We start from the raw sequence: 19,913 nt of genomic DNA on the forward strand, positions 1-19,913 counted from the left end.
ACTCTTGATCTCCGAGGGGGACTTCAGAACCTCCCACTGCATAACTGACTCTATCTTGGTCGGGTCAACTAGAATCCCGTCTTGGTTAACGAGGTGTCCTAAGAACTGGACCTCCCGTAACCAAAACTCACACTTTAAGAACTTAGCATAAAGCCTCTCCCTCCTCAAAATTCCTAGTAGCTCTCGAAGGTGGTCCTCATGCTGCTCCTTGGACTTGAAATAGACTAGGATATCATCAATTAAAACAATGAACGAACGATCGAGCATCGGCATGCATACCTGATTCATCAAATCCATAAATGTCATCGGTGCATTGGTGAGCCCAAACGGCATCACCACAAACTCCTAGTGACCATAACGAGTTTGGAACGCTGTCTTCTCCACGTCCTCCTCTCCGACTCTCATCTGATGATACCCTTACCTCAAATCGATCTTGGAGAACAAAGATGCACCCTGCAGTTGATCGAAAAGATCATCAATCCGTGGAAGTGGGTAACGGTTCTTCACCGTCAACTTGTTCAGCTCCCAGTAATCAATGCACATCCGGTATGAACCATCCTTCTTTTTCACGAACAAAATCAGTGCTCCCTATGGCGAACTGCTCGGTAGAATTAACTGCTTGCTCACCAGTTCATGGAGCTTAGAAACAACTCCTGCATCTCAGGCAGTGCTAATCGGTACGACGCTTTAGAAATCAGGGCCACGCCGGGAACCAAATCAATCCTGAACTCAAACTGCCTCGCAGGAGGCACACCGCGTAAATCCTCCGAGAATACATCTAGAAGCTTCCTGACTACATGCACATCCGGAACTGAAACTCCCCCTTTGATCGGAGTTTCAATCATGTAAGCGGGATAACCCAAAGATCCACGATGAAGATACTGTTGAGCCCTGAGAGTTGAACAAAAGACCGAACCAACCATGGTACATAAATAATCAGTTCTCCCCCACTAGGGGTTCGAACTATCACTCGTTGTCCCTCACAGTCAATCATGGCACCAAATTTTCTCAACCAGTCCATCCCTACTATCACGTACACATCCCCCATAGGGATAGGAATCAAATCGATCGGGTAAGACATCTCGAATGTCTCCAAGGTACAATCCCGAAAATTGGTCCAAGCAGAAACCCTGTGTTCGTTAGAAATGGAAACTCGCAACGAACACTCCAACTCTCCAAGAGTCATATCAAAACTCCTACTGAAGGACTGAGACACAAAGGACCGACTCGCACCCGAGTCAAAAAGCACAAGAGCAGGCAAGGAATTCTGTAACGACCCAAAAATCAAGGGTAAAAATTTCATTTTTAAATGTAGCTAAAGCATTGATACCATTTATTTCAAACATTTCAAATCATCATTAAGTAAAATATTTATCAGAGTTTATCCCAAAATCATTCATTGCGGAAATCATAGGTGTGTGCACTGCGATCAATCTGAGCCCTTCTTTTCCAAATCGGTGATACCTGAAACCATAAACAAAACTGTAAGCACGAAGCTTAGTGAGTTTCCCAGAGCATACCACACACACAATCCACATATCACATATCATGTTAGCTATAAAAGCTACCTATATCACATAAGCCATGCATACATAAACCTAGGAATGCCATGGGCTACCCCACATGGTCTTACATCCAACGTGCCATGGGCTGCCCCACATGGTCGTTACCTAGGAATTCCATGGGCTACCCCACATGGTCTTACATCCAATTGCCACGGGCTCCCCCCGGGGTCTTCCATGCAATAACACACATAATCACATAACATGTCATATATCACATAAATATCTACACATAATACAAACATAAACATGTAAGGATGCCGTGGGCTCCCCCCAGGGTCTTATACCATAGTGCCATGGGCTACCCCACATGGTCTTTACCTAGGAATGCCATGGGCTACCCTACATGGTCTTACATCCAATTGACACGGGCTCCCCCCGGGGTCTTCCATGCAAATATCACAAAGACAATTAGCATATCACATAACATATAATCACTAGCATACCATTTAGCATACAACTATCTATCATACCTAGCGATGAGCAAAAGGACCGAACCGGCCGGAACCAGCCGGAACCGGACCGGACCCGGGAACCGGCTTCGGCCAAAATCAAGAACCGAACCGGCCCGACGGTTCTACCGGTTCTCGGTTCCTACCGGTTCTTGTCGTGTCTTCTAATGTTGGAACCGGTCCTCGAAAAATAGCATCATACGGTTCCGGTTTTTGCCGGTTCTACCGGTTCCGGTTATATCGGTTCCGGTTCCTACCGGTTCCCGGTTCCAAAAATCCACAAAAATAACGTCCCGGTCCCGGCCCGACCGGTTCCATCGGGTTCCGGTTCCCGGTGCCGGTACCGGTTCCGGCCGGTTCCCTGGTCCATATGCTCATCCCTAATCATACCACATATCCCTACTACAACTAGTGTACCACATAACATAACATGGGCCGACCTTGGTGCTTTAGACCCATTGGTATGGTGGGAAGACTCACCTGGCACTACTAAAGTCTCGCGAATGAACTTCCAGCTGCTGGTTGACAGATTCTTGCACTGCCAACATCAAACAATACCCAATTAATAATTGGGTTCCAATGCATAACCACAACTCCATACTTGGGGTAAAAGACTACTTTACCCTAACTCAGCTTTATTCAGACCAAGGCCCAATCCAAAGGCCCAAAAGTCAAACCATGGACCAAAGCCCATAATATGGCCCAATTTTCCAAATTGGGCCCAACATTTACATGGTCTCCTTCAAAGGCCCACCCATTTAGTCCAGTCCAACATTTGGTATTTCCAATGGCCCAATATCTCGTAATCATATAGGCCCATCTATGGCCCAATTTTCCAAATTAGGCCCAAACCCCTTACATGGGCCTTGCCCTAGGCCCATTAAATTATTCTAGCCCAATTGCTTGTTCTTGGATGGCCCATTATTATCCCAATTATCAAAGCCCAATAGAAAGGCCCAACTTAAGGCCCAAGTGAAGTTAGAGTTTCACATAAAATGATGATTAGGGTTAAGTGTGCCTACTTAACCCCTTAAGGACTTAATCCATTAAGTCCCACATGGTCTCAGGTTAATTTGCAATGATTATTACTTAATATTTTAAGTTCATTAAATGATCCCGATGCGGTCTCGATAAATCCAAAATTAGGGTTTCATGACATTAGGGTTTTCCAAACCCTAGCTAGGGTTTCCAACCCATCTTAGCCCAATAGGCCCCATCGCTAGGTCTTTTGATCAATTAGGGTTCATTAGGCCCATTAGGGCTTCATTGGGCCCATTAGGGTTTTAAGCATCCCAACCGAATCAAACACGACAAGGCAAAGCATACCGCCACCCGACACTGCGGCCGGTGGCGGCAGCCACCACCTCACGGTGGTGGTTAGGGTTTCTTTTCATTATTCAATTTTAATTACAATTTACAATGCTTAAACCCCAAAAATAAACACACACACTATTGACAAACACACACACACACACAACCACCCTCGTGGTGGCCTGCGGTGGTATGTGGTGGCAGCCACCACCTCACGGTGGTGGTGGTGGCATTCCAACAAAATCCGGCCAAACAATATATGCAACATAGTACATCAACACCCTACACACATAAACCCATGGTGGAACACGCACACATCCACCTTCCATGGTGGCTGGTGGCGACGAAAGTGGCAGCAGACGACGGCCATGGTGGTTCTTCGTGGTTGTCGCCATCAACCACACACACAGTATGCACAACAACGAAAAACACACACCCTCGTCTTTTGCTTGCAAAGGAAACCCACACCCACCTGTGGTGGGTGGCGATGACGGTGAGCGAAACAGCCGGCAGCAGCACCCACTAACGGCGACAATGGTATAATCGGCGGCAACAACAACGAACCTCATGACGGCAATGGCTTCTCGGTGGCTTAGAACGTCCCATATACACCTGCGGTTGCTTGGAGCTACGACGGCAGAACGAAGGGAAGAAGTGGAAGGATGAGGCAGCAAGCGTTTTCCGGTAGTCCTCGTTGTCGCCTGCAGCTGTGGATGCGACTTCGACAGAAAAGGGAGCTGCGACGCCGGATATCGGAGGAAGAAGGGGGTAATGGCGGCTGGAGGGACAAGGGTGGAAAGGGTGGTGACGGCTGGAGTATACTAGGGTTAGGGTTAACGTTATATACTCCTTCCATACAAACTATGCCCCATATTAACAACAATAGTCCCTCCCTTCTAAAATCATTTCGAGATAAATCCCTTATTCACCTTTTTAACCCTGCCTCCTGAAACCTTTTACAAATCGAGTCCAAAATGTTCTCAATCAGCCCCTGCCTCCATAACTCCTTACAAAATAAGTCCCAATAATACCAAACACCCCCTGACTTCTAAAATCCTTTGCGAAACAAGTCCCGAAATTACACTTTAACCCCCGAGTAATCCAATTTATAATGTCCGGCTCCCCAAAACCAATAATCCTGTAAATAATATGAATTTATTGCGACCATTCATTCATCAAATTTTATCTATTTATTTAATTAATAAACAGGATGTTACAAATTCACTAAGAAATTACCTATCAGAAATAGAATCATAAGCATACATAATAATAATTAAACAAAAAAATAGATTAATGCATACCAGTAATAACGTCAGGCACCGCCCTGGCCTCCTCTGTGGTGAGCTGAAAAGAATGACCCCTGACCTTTGGTGCCTCAGCTCTCCCATGTCGTCCATCTGTAATCCTCAAAGTAGTCGGAGTTGGTGCTTGCACTGGTTTGGCGGCGAGCAAGGGACAACTGGTCTTCACATGGCCGACCTGCTCACAATGGTAGCAAATCCTGGTTCTCGATAATGGGGCATGCTGACGACAATGCCTAACAATATGCCCCCCTGCCACATTTTTGGCACTCACAAGCTGATCGACAAATGTCCTCATGCGCCTTCCCGCACTTGCCACAAGTGCGACTCCTCTGTCATCCAGATCGTGAATCATTGGGCTTGAACCGCTTTGTTGTAGGTTGTGACTGAACCGAAGCCTACCTTTGTGATGGGTTTTGGGCATTCTAACACTCCTATGGTGTACATGCAACCCTAGAAACCTTGGATCTATGTTTGACTAAGATACATGCAAATAATTATTTTTCCAAGGTTCTTATCCTAACTAGCATGGCATGGGATACTTGAATCAAATAAAACTAGTAGAATTACTTACCTTGTAGTAGTAGTTGATTGCTTGGAGTTTGAGAGCCTAGCACCAATAATGTGGATGCCTCAAATGGAAGTCACAAATCACCACAAACTTGGAAACTTGAGAGAAAAGTCACAAACTTCTTGAAATCGGCCCTCTTGGTTTACACACATCAACTAGTGCAATTTCAAGAACCAAAGCCTCATTTATATAGTGTGGTGGATTAGGGTTACATCCATGTAAACCCTAATACCCATGTCTTTTCATTTCCATGAGATCCACGGGTTAAAGCTCCATGGAGTATCCATGGACTTTCCATGCAAGCCTAGCCCATTCCAAATAAGCATTAGCCCACACTATATAAATATAAGAGCCCATATTTAATTAGTCATACTTTTGATCTCTAAATTAATTCTAAATTAATTATAGATCAATACTAATTAAATAATATGATTTTATATTAATATATTAGGACTTATAATATATTAATAAATCATAACTTATACTATTCTCAAACGATTATCCATAAATTGTTCGGGTGAAGTGCAACCCAAATGGACCATGCCGGGTCGGGTCAAGTACATACCAAATATAGTTATGGACTTAAACACTATATCCAACAGTCTCCCACTTGGATAAGTCTAATAACTATAGTTGCAAGTATGACTTCAGGAACCGATCAGCAATCGTAGGTCTTTAAACTCTATTGAACTATGAAGCGCCATTTTAGATAAGTGATCATATAATCCTCTGTTCTAGATATCAACCAGACAAATACATGGAACATGGTCTTGCTTATTGTCCAGCATTTGTTTCCCGATTTCCGATTTGTTTGACATAGAACTTAACTGAACACGTCAATTTAGTTCTGACCGGGCCCGGTACATAGGTCAAAACAAAATCATCGAGGGGCCCAGATATCGCTTCTAATTCTAGAAGGAACAGATAAACTTCGACTCATATGTTTGCTCTACTACTTGTTGAATTACACACAAAAGCACGGTTTATAACATCGAGTTACCAATGCGTTTTCGTGCAATCAGTGCATAACCAACTCATAGGCAACAAATCATATCTCTAGGTTTTAAGACTTATATGATATTACCGTCTCACGATCACTCGAGATAAATTCCATGAAGTGATACAAGTGAGCGTGGGTTGAATCCAATACTCAGAACTTATGAGCACTCATGAGTGCTGTAGCCCCGCTTTGTCTAACATCTTAGACCTCTACAAGCCAACCCATGATAGTCTTGATTCATATCTACTTCCAACATATGACCGACTGTGGAGAGTTTGAATAATATGATATAAACCATAACATAATTATTCTGGAAGTCAAAACATGCAAAAAGAAATAATAGTAAACGATTGACAAGAGATAGCAACACTTTACTCATAAATAACAACTTTTATTTATCATCAAATGTCAATTACATTTTTACAAATTTCAAGATTATCTAACTACTAAAACTAATATCATCCTTCAGCCCTATGCTCCGAGCATGCTGGAGATGCTTAGCCCGAGTCAGTCCCTTCGTGAGGGGATCTGCTGGGTTCTCATCCGATGATACCCTCTTTGCCACGAGGATTCCTTCTTCTATTCGATGTCTCATGAAGTGATATTTTCTGTCAATGTGTCTGGATCTCCCATGATCTCTTGGTTCCTTGGCTAAGGTAACCGCACTATTGCTGTCACAGAAAATCTCCATTGGCTCCTTTATAGCTGGTACAACTCCAAGGTCTCCGATGAAGTTCTTTAGCCATATAGCCTCCTTTGCTGCCTCGCTTGCTGCTATATACTCTGATTCACAAGTGGAATCAGCCACTGTCTCCTGCTTGGAACTTTTCCAAGTAATTGCCCCTCCGTTTAGAGTAAAGACCTAGCCCGACTGAGAGCGGAAATTATCCCTGTCAGTCTGAAAGCTAGCATCACTGTACCCTACAACTCTCAAGTCCTCACTGCCACCAAGGGTAAGGACCCAGTCCTTAGTCCTCCGTAGGTACTTGAGGATATTCTTTACCGCAGTCCAGTGTGCCTTGCCAAGGTTCCCCTGATACCTGCTAACCATGCTCAAAGCAAAGGCTACATCAGGTCGAGTACACGTCATAGCATACATGATCGATCCTACAGCTGAAGCATAAGGTATTCGACTCATTTCTGCTATCTCAGCCTCAGTACTAGGGCTTTGTGTCTTACTCAATCTGGCGTTACTCTGGATGGGTAACTCTCCTTTCTTGGAGTTATGCATGTTGAACCTTTTCAACACTTTGTCCACATAGGTGCTTTGACTAAGTCCAATTAGTCTTTTACTCCTGTTTCTCAAAATCCTTATCCCTAGGATATAGGCAGCTTCTCCAAGGTCCTTCATAGCGAAACACTTCCCAAGCCAGGACTTTACTTCCTGCAGGGTTGGGATGTCATTTCCTATGAGTAGTATGTCATCCACATACAGTACCAAAAAGCTGACTATACTCCCACTAGCCTTGGTATAGACACAAGATTCATCTTCACTCCTTGAAAAGCCAAATTCTTTGACTTTCTCATCAAAGCAAAGATTCCATCTGCGAGGTGCCTGTTTTAATCCATAAATGGATTTCTCGAGCTTACACACTCTACTGGGGTACTCTGTACTGACAAAACCCTCTGGCTGAACCATGTAAACATCTTCAGCCAAGTTTCCATTAAGGAAAGCGGTTTTGACATCCATTTGCCATATTTCATAATCATGAAATGCAGCAATGGCTAACAGAACCCTAATAGACTTAATCTTCGCCACTGGTGAAAAGGTCTCATCATAATCAACTCCCGGAGTTTGAGAATAACCCTTTGCAACCAGTCGTGCCTTATAAGTGTGTACATTACCATCCATGTCGGTCTTCTTCTTGAAGATCCATTTGCACCCAACTATCTTACGATCAGGTACATTGTCAACCAAGTTCCAAACTTGATTGTCATACATGGACTGTATCTCGCTATCCATAGCCTCTTTCCATTTAGCAGCCTCAGGTCCTGCCATGGCTTCCGTGTAGCTGTTAGGCTCATCCAGATTTACCAGTGTGTTATCACTGATAAGTGTCTCACCTTCTGCAGTAATATGAAAACCATAATAATGCTCAGGTGCATTCCTAACTCTGGTGGAACGCCTCAGAGGTATAGATTCTTCAGTCGGCTCAACAGGAGTTTTCTCCTCAGGTTGAGGGCTAGGGTTTGAGGTTCCTTCACCACTTGACTCTTGAATTTCCTCAAGGTCAATTTGCCTCCCACTGTCTCCTTGGCTCATGAATTCTCTCTCTCGAAAGAATCCTCTTCTTGCTACAAAGACCACATTATCACTGGGTCTGTAGAAGATGTAACCAAAAGATTTATGTGGGTAGCCGATGAAAATACACCTTTCGCTTCGGGGTTCGAGCTTATCGTGAGTCTCGCGTCTCACAAAAGCCTCGCAACCCCAAAGCTTGATGTGGTCTAGATTAGGAAGTTTTCTAGTCCACACCTCGTGAGATGTTTTGGCAACCTTCTTTGTAGGGACTAGATTAAGGATATGGGCGGCAGTATCTAAGGCATACCCCCAAAATGAGATTGGTAGCGAAGCTCGACTCCTCATGGAACGAACCATGTCCAACAAGGTCCGATTGTGCCTCTCAGCTACACCATTCAACTGTGGTGTCCTAGGAGGTGTCAATTGTGAGACAATCCTACATTCCTTAAGATAGTCAAGGAACTCAGTACTAAGATACTCACCACCACGATCGGATCAAAGCATCTTAATGTTCCTGCCCAACTGATTCTCCACTTCTTGCTTAAACTCTTTGAATTTCTCAAAGGTTTCTGACTTATGCTTGATTAGGTAGACATATCCATATCTACTAAAATCATCAGTAAAAGTCACATAGAAGCGATTAGCATCTCTTGTGGCGGTTCTGAAGGGTCCACACACATCCGTGTGTATGAGGTCCAACAAACCTTCACCCCTAGCACAAGTGCCAGTAAAAGGTGACTTTGTCATTTTACCAAGCAAACAAGATTCACAACTATCATCTGACTTTAGGTCAAATGACTCCAAGACTCCATCCTTTTGGAGTTGGCCTATGCGTTTCTTGCTTACATGTCCAAGACGACAATGTCATAAGGATGCTTTATCTAAGCTAGTGGAAGAGTTAATACACAATACATTATTTCCTAGATTATCTACAACATATACAGTTTCATACACGCCATCACAAGGTAATGCTTTAAAATAAAGAACATTATTAAAGAAAGCATCAATACTACCATTATTATTATCAAAATTAAAGGTAAAACCTTGTTTATACAATGCATGAAAGGAAATAACATTTCTTGCCATTTCTGGAGAATAATAACATTTATTCAAATCTAATGTAAACCCACTATTTAGCACTAAGGAATAAACTCCTATCTTGGTGACAGGTGAAACTTTCCTGTTTCCCATGATCAAGTTTATATTTCCCTGCTCCACATTCTCACTTCTTTTTAGTCCCTGCAAATCACAACATATGTGAATACCACAACCTGTATCAAGGACCCAAGACTTAGAATGAGGTGAGTTATTAGACAATATAGTGTATATACCTGCATGGTTGGGTTTTACTTTCCCATCCTTCAAATCTTGCTGGTACTTTGGGCAGTTTCGCTTCCAATGCGACTTTTCATGGCAATAGAAGCATTCAGCCTCATTAGGGTTAGCAGAAGGAGTGACAAAACCTTTCTTGGTTTTGCTTGAAGAGGAGCCTTCAAGGGTCTTACCCTTGGTACCCTTAGAAGGGTTCTTTCTCTTCTTCCCTTTGCCATGCCCAATTGCCAAGACATTGGCCGCAGTTGGAGTAGGAGTAGGAGTAGTAACAATCGACTTACCCTTTAGACCACTTTCGGCGGTCTTCAAGAGTCCTTGAAGTTTGCTGAGGGTGACTTCTTCCTTGTTCATGTGATATGTCATGCGGAATTGATCATAACACGATGGCAAGGAGTGCAAAATGATGTCTATTGCTAACTCCTTAGGGAAGTTCACATTCAGCTTCAGTAAACGGTCCACATACCTTTGCATTTTCTGCATGTGGCCCGTAATGGTTCACCATCCTTCATTCGGGTTGTTATCATGGAGGAGATTATTTCATATCGCTCTTGACGAGCACTTTGATGGTAGTGGTCCATCAAGTCCTGGTGCATCTCAAAAGGATAATAGTCCTCATAGGACTTTTGGAGCTCGGCTGTCATGGTGGCCATCATGATGCATGCCACTTTTGTAGCATCTCTTTCATGTACCTCATATTCAACAAGCTCTTCAGGAGTAGCAGTTGGCTCGGGTACCTTCAGCTCCTTGTCGAGAACATATTCTTTGTTCTCATACCGAGTGACCATCCTGATGTTTCTGATCCAATCTGTAAAGTTGGACCCATCAAATATGACTCTCCCACAAAGATTCATGAGAGAGAAGGAGCTAGTAGGGTTTGAGCCAGAAGCATTGTTATTGGAAGACATCTGAAAATAAGAGGGAATAGATTAGATTAGATATAGAGATAGTCCTTAACAAAACACCCAAATGTAATATTAAGGCTAGGACCCAACACAATATTTTATAACTTAGAAGAGGGATGCCGTAATCTAAGCTATAAGATATTTGAAGGCAAGTGAATGACGATTCACCAATTTCTACCATGAAAAACGAAATATTTAATTAGGTTTTAATGGGTTTAGAAACTCCTAGATTCTTTGAGATTCATTGAACTTTCTTCAATGGCATGTTTCAATATCGAGTGTGCCCTTCAAGTTTTGTGACAAGGATGCCGAGGATCACAAAACAAGGTGTGAAGTAACCATGCAAATTACTTGGTACCCTTAATGTATTACCCCTCAATCGATGTGCCGGTTAACCACACACGCTCCATCGATACTATGATAAACATTAAGTCACCCTTTACCTACCTTGTTAAGTTCAAGTTAGTGTGCCGATTAACCACACACGCTCCACTAACGACTTAAACAAAGTGTAAAGTGTAATTTCATGGATTAGCACCTTATTCACATTTTCCTAAAATAACTAAGATTGGGAATTCAATAAAGTTTAGTTACTTTAGTATTATCATTATACTTTTAATGAGAATTTATAAGTCCTTGTCCTACCCGTTCGGCTAACGACCCTCCACCGATCAAGGAAGCGGTGGGTGAGAGTGGACACCCATTAAGTTGCCATTTTATAGGCAACAACCTTATACCCCCCTTATAGACCGGCTTCGTGAATGAGGCGTACTAGCGGTAAGACGACTTGATCTTATACATATATAAATATTATTAAACTTATAATATTATAAAGTATAAGGGTTGAATTTTAACTTTTAAAATTCTAGGGGTTGGAACTAAAGTTTTTAATATGACTTTACATGTTCCAAAACTTGAGGGCAAGTTTTGTAAACTTTCAAAACTTTTCATTTCTCATAACTTATGAGTTAATGGTTATTAAAAATGAAGATTCTTCATTTTTTGTAACCTATGTGTTCTTTTAATGGTTATTTATAAATGTGACTTTTGGTTATCCATAACTTAAGAACTAGTTATGGACTCCATTAAAACACATAAAGATCAAAAATTAATCTAATCAATTATTAGCATATAATTTCTATGATCTTCTAAACTCATATGTTTATGAATGTTCATATCAAAAATTTCAAGAATCGTAAGTACATATACAAAACTTGAAATTTTGATACGAGCTTTTGAACAAAACTTCGATTTTTCAAGTTTTTATTTATTTATTTATTTATTTTTTTTTTTTGCATCAAGTATCAAATAAACAAACTAGGCTCTGATACCACTGATGTGTTTTGAGCATTCTAACACTCCTATGGTGTACATGCAACCCTAGAAACCTTGGATCTATGTTTGACTAAGATACATGCAAATAATTATTTTTCCAAGGTTCTTATCCTACCTAGCATGGCATGGGATACTTGAATCAAATAAAACTAGTAGAATTACTTACCTTGTAGTAGTAGTTGATTGCTTGGAGTTTGAGAGCCTAGCACCAATAATGTGGATGCCTCAAATGGAAGTCACAAATCACCATAAACTTGGAAACTTGAGAGAATAGTCACAAACTTCTTGAAATCGGCCATCTTGGTTTACACACATCAACTAGTGCAATTTCAAGAACCAAAGCCTCCTTTATATAGTGTGGTGGATTAGGGTTACATCCATGTAAACCCTAATACCCATGTCTTTTTATTTCCATGAGATCCATGGGTTAAAGCTCCATGGAGTATCCATGGACTTTCCATGCAAGCCTAGCCCATTCCAAATAAGCATTAGCCCACACTATATAAATACAAGAGCCCATATTTAATTAGTCATACTTTTGATCTCTAAATTAATTATAGATCAATACTAATTAAATAATATGATTTTATATTAATATATTAGGACTTATAATATATTAATAAATCATAACTTATACTATTCTCAAACGATTATCCATAAATTGTTTGGGTGAAGTGCAACCCAAATGGACCATGCCGGGTCGGGTCAAGTACATACCAAATATAGTTATGGACTTAGACACTATATCCAACACTTTGCTCCCTCGTCTGGATCTTAATCTCAATCTCCTGCCTCTGCGTGGCATCCTAAAGCTCAGAGAGGGTATAATATCGTTGGGTAGATACAAACTCCGGAATCCCAGTGTTGATCATGCTCAAGTATTGCGACATCTGGGCCTGCTCCGAAGCAGAATACTCGGGACAGAAAAGAGTTATCTCAGTAAACATCTTGGTGATCTCCGTCACCGACTTTGTCATCTGCCTTAACGACAGATACTCCTGATCCAACCTATACCTCTCCACCAGAGGAACATACTCTGTGCAAAACATCTCCAAGAACCGCCCCCAAGTAACAACAATTGGTTTTCCACTTTTCTCCCCCTTTTTTAGGAACGATTGGTTTTCTATTTTTTGATTTTTTTTCATGCCTCTAGTATCTACTTACTATCGATTCCATTAATCCACATATTTAAAAGTTTGGGCCCATAAAAATCAGGTGTATAATCAACGAACGATGACCGATTAGGGCATAGGAGAAATAATATCGTGAATTCATGGAGATGATGAAGTCCAAGGCGTGTGAGGCGTATATCTTTAAAGTCTTAGTCTTTTATTTTTGAATATTCCATAATTATAGGTTCGATAATTTTGGATATAAATTGCAAAATTCCAAAACTTACCTTATAGAAATGATTGGACCATATTTTATCATACAATCACACAATAATTGTGGTTTATATATATATATATATATATATATATATATATATATATATATATATATATATATATATATATATATATATATATATATATATATATATATATATATATATATAGAGAGAGAGAGAGAGAGAGATAGCTAGGTTCAAATGTGGATTAACATCTATTGTGTGGACGTGTGGATAATGCTATTCTGTGAGAATTACAAAGAAAATATGTTGTTTGATAATATGAATACGTTCAATCTTATATAATTATTTTACTTATTAAGCATTTTCACTAATTAAATCGTTTATAAAGTTATTATACACTTTTTTTAATTATTCTCATTCTGTCAGAATGTTATCAGGATGTTTATTGAGTCGTATTCTGTAAGAATTAAAATAAATAAAAAACGATGAATGAGAACAAAAATGAATTAGAATTGGTGAGAATCCATTAAAATAACAATAGTTCTGTGAGATTGAACGTATTCACATTAGTAAACAACATATTCTCTTAGTAATTTTCATAAAATAGCATTATCCACACGTCCACACAATAGTTGTCCATCCACATTATAACCTAGCCCTATATATATATATATATATATATATATATATATATATATATATATATATATATATATATATATATATATAAAAGGAGTTAAGTTAAAAAAAATAAAATACAAATGTATAGTTTATTATTTTTCCAAGTAAGCTATTTATAATTTAGAGGAGTACTGGAGTTCATTAGTAAGATGCTTTGGGCTTAAAAAAATAAAATACCAGTGTATGATTTATTCATTTTCCAAGTAAGCTATTTATGATTTAGAGGAGTACTGGAGTTCATTAGTAAGATGCTTTGGGCTAAAGTACATGTAATCTAATAATAATATAATTAAAAAATAATACAGTTGGGCTGGATGGGCTGGATGGGCCAAAATATTGAACCATAATCCATGACCCACTCCCATAGTCCCATGTATATATTATCTTCTCAAACCTCACTTTATCCACAAGACCACAATGAAGCTACACATGAAAAACTAAGAAATAGCCAAAAATCATGCAATTAAACTACATATGTCAAAAAAATATGATGTTTTTAGCCCTTCCAGATTTGTCTCACGTGATGAAATATATCTAAAAATATAGGAAAATAATATTTATATTTTATTATAGAGCAATAATCTTATTTATTTTAATTCAAAATAGATGATTTAGTAAACTAAAATTAGAATATATTTTTTTAGAATGGTGGAAACACCTTGTTAAACACAATACATACAGTCATTCAAAATAATAATAATAATAATAATAATAATAATAATAATAATAATAAATTTGATACCTTAAATCTATCAAATGTCCATCAACATTTATCACTTAATCCAACCGTTTCCTAATTAATGAGAGACATAATTGATATTTTGGGTTGGATTTTAGTAGAGTTTTACGTCCTTAAGCATGTTGCGTATACGTCTCTTTAAAGTCTAATGCCTTAAACGCAAACATAAGCCCGAATTTCATGGTCCACATCCACCAAACACATTTCCAACCCCAAATTTATAGACGTAGAGCGGAAGACGTGACACCCTATATAATCTTGAATTAGATTGTTATTCCATATTGTATTAAGGTCGTTAGAATATTATTTTCTGAAGCACAAGTTTATGTTTCATAGTTAAGTGATTTTCTAATGGAAGTTTAGGTCGTTTTGCTGTATTATGTAATTTATGTTGACAATTGTTCATCTGCCAATTTTATGTTGTTACAAATTGACATATATCACAATATTACATTGAAGATCTTTTGAAAAATTAACTTTAATGGAAATTATTTTAAATGAGAAAGAGGATAGAACAAAGTTCCTCCTTACTCATGCATTGTACTCCAAATGTGAAAGCCAAAGGAAAACATATATTTTTTTTAAAAATTTTAGCTGCATTGTGCACCAAATTGTTCATGCTTTTTGACAACTAATCATCATCGAACTCTTGCAATCATATTTTAGTTAATTAAAATATATGAATATGTTCATTAATTTGTTGTGGTTTGACGTTGGTAATAAACATTTTTTTAATATCAAATGGTTTTTGGCCTAGCGGTATCAAGAGTTGACAGAAATGTGCCATCAGCCAAAGGTTAATGATTCAAATCCCGCTGTGGACGAAGAATGTAGATTTACGAGTAGAATAATAAGTGTGCATGTGTGTGTAAGCCGTTCATTTTTTTTAATGTTTTGATGGAATAAAGCTAAAAATCCTCTTTTTTTTAACGATTGAAAATTATTACTATTAGCGAGAAGTTAGAAAACTAATTCCAAATTAATCGTGATAACTAGGTTTTTGTAACCACGTCACACAAATGACTTTTAGTTTTCGAAATCTAAAATTGAACCAACTAACATGATAGCACATCGACTGAGAATGAGAACTAATAATTCCCTTACAAGGAGTGTGACTACATTCCTTATCACAACACGTTTAACATATCCCATGAGAACTTTGCAATTAAGTGTGTCCGGTGAGAGCGGGTGACCCAAATGGACAATATTGTCTTACATGCCTTAGGGATGCTACTAATGGTATTAGAGGCTGGGGCATCGAACCTTGTGATAAAGGGTGAATGAGGGAGGGATCCTAATCTCACATCTACTGAGAATGGGAACTAAACATTGTCATATAAGGAATATGAATACCTTCTCTATCATAATTCCAGGATGCTGACCCCTGTGTGAGGTTTTCGTGTCGGGTGGTCTAAAGAGAAAATTTTATGGTGCATGCTTAAGGGATGTTGCATATGAGATGAAGAGAGTGGGATCTTTGATTGGAATGTAGGTAAAAAGTGGGAAGAAAACAAAGGGTGTAAGACATTTTCATGTCAGGTGACCTAAAGCGGAAAATATTGTGGTACGTGCTTCAGTGATGTTGCATATGAAATGAAGACGATGAGTTCTCTGATTGGAATGTAGGTAAAAAGCGAGACGAAAAAAAGGGGTGTAAGATGGTGGTGTAGGGAGCATAAGCACAATATAAGGTGTTGTGGAGTTCTCGAAGCTGCTATTAACGTAAACATGTAAAAGACAAGAAGAGAGCATGCAAAATGGCGTACTAGAGAGAGAATGAAAGAAAGAGAGCCTATCTGATATAAGCATGAGTATTATCTTGCATACGAGATATGCTCGGATAAGGTTGGATAAGGTATGACTATGAGAGCAAGGCTGTGAAGGGTTGGGAGTGAGCACGAAAGTGACTGAGAGGAAATGGGTCTAAGCTAGAAAGATCAGGGTGAAAGGCCGGAATTAAATGGAGAGACCAGGAGTGCAAGTAAATTGAGCATAAGTGATATAAGGTAGTGATGTTGAAATTGACTTACCCGACTGTAATGTCCCAAAAATAAGACTCGAAAATTTTCATTTTTAAACTAATAAAATAGTAAATCATATCATTTTCATAAAACCAAGGTAATCAAAGTTTTATCAATACATCATCATTATCAGAGTAAATCATAGAATGCAGAAACATGTGGTGTGTGCTCTGCAATCATCCCGAGCTCTTTCCTTTGAAAACAGAAGTACCTGAAACATAAACTGAAAACCGTAAGCACAAAGCTTAGTGAGTTCCCCAAAATACCACATACCATACATACATAAGTAAGCACATAATGGGCCCCGCCCCGTCATCAGGCCCCGCTCGGTATACAGATTTGTAAGTCTTCGGGCCCCGCCCAGTAAACATATAAAACATATATCATACAAACATACAAATACATGCGAAGATGACAAAGATAATAGCATACCGTAAAGTCATCGGGCCCCGCCCACTGAGTATAACGGGCCCCGCCTAAACTCGTATAACGGGCCCCGCCCACATACAAATCATATACACAGATACTAGCATATAGAATACCCATCGGGCCCCGCCCAGTAAGCATACAAGCACATACACATGCAAGAGTCACGCAAACATATAGCACCTTACATAACAAAACGTGGGCTGGCATTGGTGCCTTCGACCAGCTAAAAATAGTGAGGAAACTCACATCGCACTGCTGAATCTCACAGAAAGAATCTATGGCTGCTGCCCCGCTAAGATCCTCGCGCTATCAATCACCGAAATAATCATCCATCAATAATCGGATCCTGACCCACACTAAGTGTCTAAACTAGGGTAAAAGACCTTTTTACCCTTCCTTATGCTTGACCCAAGGCCCAAGCCCAAACCAAATCCAAAGGCCCAACTTCCAAATAAACACCCAAGGCCCACATATGGCCCAATTTTGCAAATTGGGCCCAAAACCTCTCATGGGCCTCAATCCAAGGTCCAAAAAATATTCCTAGCCCAAAACACTTGAATTCTGATGGCCCATCAAGGCCCTAAGGATCTAAGTCCAAAAATGGCCCAAACCGAAGCCCAAAACATCCGAAGCCCAACTGGCGAGTACGCGGGGTGTACTCAGCACGTACGCACAACATACTCGCTTTAGGGCTTGTACACTAAGCATACCTATTTGTACACCCAACGTACTCCCCCATTTGGCCATTTGGCCATTTACAGCTCTTAACCCATTAAGACATCACTCCAAAACTTAGATCCGACTTCCTTGAGATGGTTTATCACGTAAAGTTGCCAACTTTACGTGCATGCATGACTTAATGAAGCTCTTAAAGCTCAAAAGGACTTAACAAATGACTTAATGTATGCATGAAACCACTAAAACCATAAAGCTTACACCTTTAAGCTCAAGAAACTCATAATATGCCCAAATCTAGAAGAATAAGCTCCACAAACGACTTAGCTCAAAAAATAACCCAAAAGGGACCAAAAGCATAAAAACTATGACATGAAGAGATCCAAACATACAATGATAAAGGTTGGGACTTTATACCTCAAAAGTCACCAAAAGATTGAGCTAAATCTGGATCTCCAAGCTTCATTCCAATGAATGAGTCTTCCATTTCTTCTTCTTTCGCTTCTAGGAGCACAAATAACCCAAAAATCAAGTCCAAAGCTCAAGAACACCCAAAGAGGCTATTAGGGTTCGAGATTAGGGTTTTAGGGCAATGGAGGCTGGTAAAGAGGCTAGCCCTAGGAACTTAAAGAGCTTACATAGGGTGCAACATCCCAAAATTAGGGTTTCATTAAAATGCACGTACGCCCCGCGTACATAAGCGTACACCCCGCGTACATGCCCGAAGACGCGATCCATCCTCGCATGAGTACGCTAAGCGTACACCAGTGTACGCCACGCGTACTGTGCTTTGCACTAGTATGCCATGCGTACTCCCCATGTACGCCCCACGTACTAGGGTTATCCTTAAACCCTATAATCCTTCGATGACCATAACTTCTTCATTATAAGTCCGATTTCGATGATCCTTATATCCATGAAAAGGTAACAATAAGCTCTACGCTTTTATCAACTCATACTTGCCTTAAAATTTCCCGAACAAAAATCCAATTTCCATAAAAGCCCGAGCTGACACTTTACCAAAATACCCCTTGGCTCCGAAACACAAACCGAACACCTGGGTCATCTAAATTACGTCACCCACACCCAAATGGGAAACGATTCGGGAGGGCGTTATACCGATGTTGGAGAGGTGTCGACTTACGTGATGTAAGTGGTGATGGAGTTATTGGAGCTGCTGTCGTTAACATAAATCCGATGTAAGATGTGAGGGAGTTACTGAAGTTACTGTTTACCCTTTTTTTTTAAAAAACTGCATATTATAAAACAAACAAAAAACTAGAAAATAGATTACATAGAAATGTTTAGAATTGGGTTTTGTAGCCAATCAACCCAAGTAATCGTACTTTTCCTATTTCTACTCACAAACCAATCATATGAATTATCAACTATCAAATAAAAAATCGGTTTTTGTTGATATTTCCTTCATTAAAAACAACCGCATTCTGATTCTTCCAGATAGACCAACAAGTTAATGGATTCCAAAGCTTGTTTTTTGTATCTCGAAATGACCACAATATCAAGCCAATTGCACAAATGAGTCCCACTCCAGGAGAATCAAGTCATTCCATTGGGAGATAGCATTCCATGTTCTAACTGCAATTTCACACTTAAAAAACAAATGCTCCATGTACTCCACCTGTAAATCACAAACCGGAGACGTAATGTTCGAAATCTCCAACCCTTTTTTTCGAAAGATTAAATTTCATAGGAAGCCTATCAAGCCGAGCCCTCCAAAAGAAGATGTTTATCTTTCGAGGCACAAACCGATTCCATCTCGTATTGTTAACGTAAATATGTAATAGATAAAAAGAGAGCCTGCAAAATGGTATACTTGGAGAGAGAGAGAGAGAGAGAGAGAGAGAGAGAGAGAGAGAGAGAGAGAGAGAGAGAGAGAGAGAGAGAGAGAGAGAGAGAGAGCTTATCCAATACATGCATGATTATTATCTTGAGGAAGTGATATACCCAAATAAGGATACTTTTGTGAAAACATTTTCATATCCAAA

The sequence above is a fragment of the Lactuca virosa genome, chromosome 2 (genome assembly GCF_052849685.1).
Source record: "Lactuca virosa cultivar CGN04683 chromosome 2, Lactuca_virosa_CGN04683_v6, whole genome shotgun sequence".
In the NCBI taxonomy this organism is placed as follows: Eukaryota; Viridiplantae; Streptophyta; class Magnoliopsida; order Asterales; family Asteraceae; genus Lactuca; species Lactuca virosa.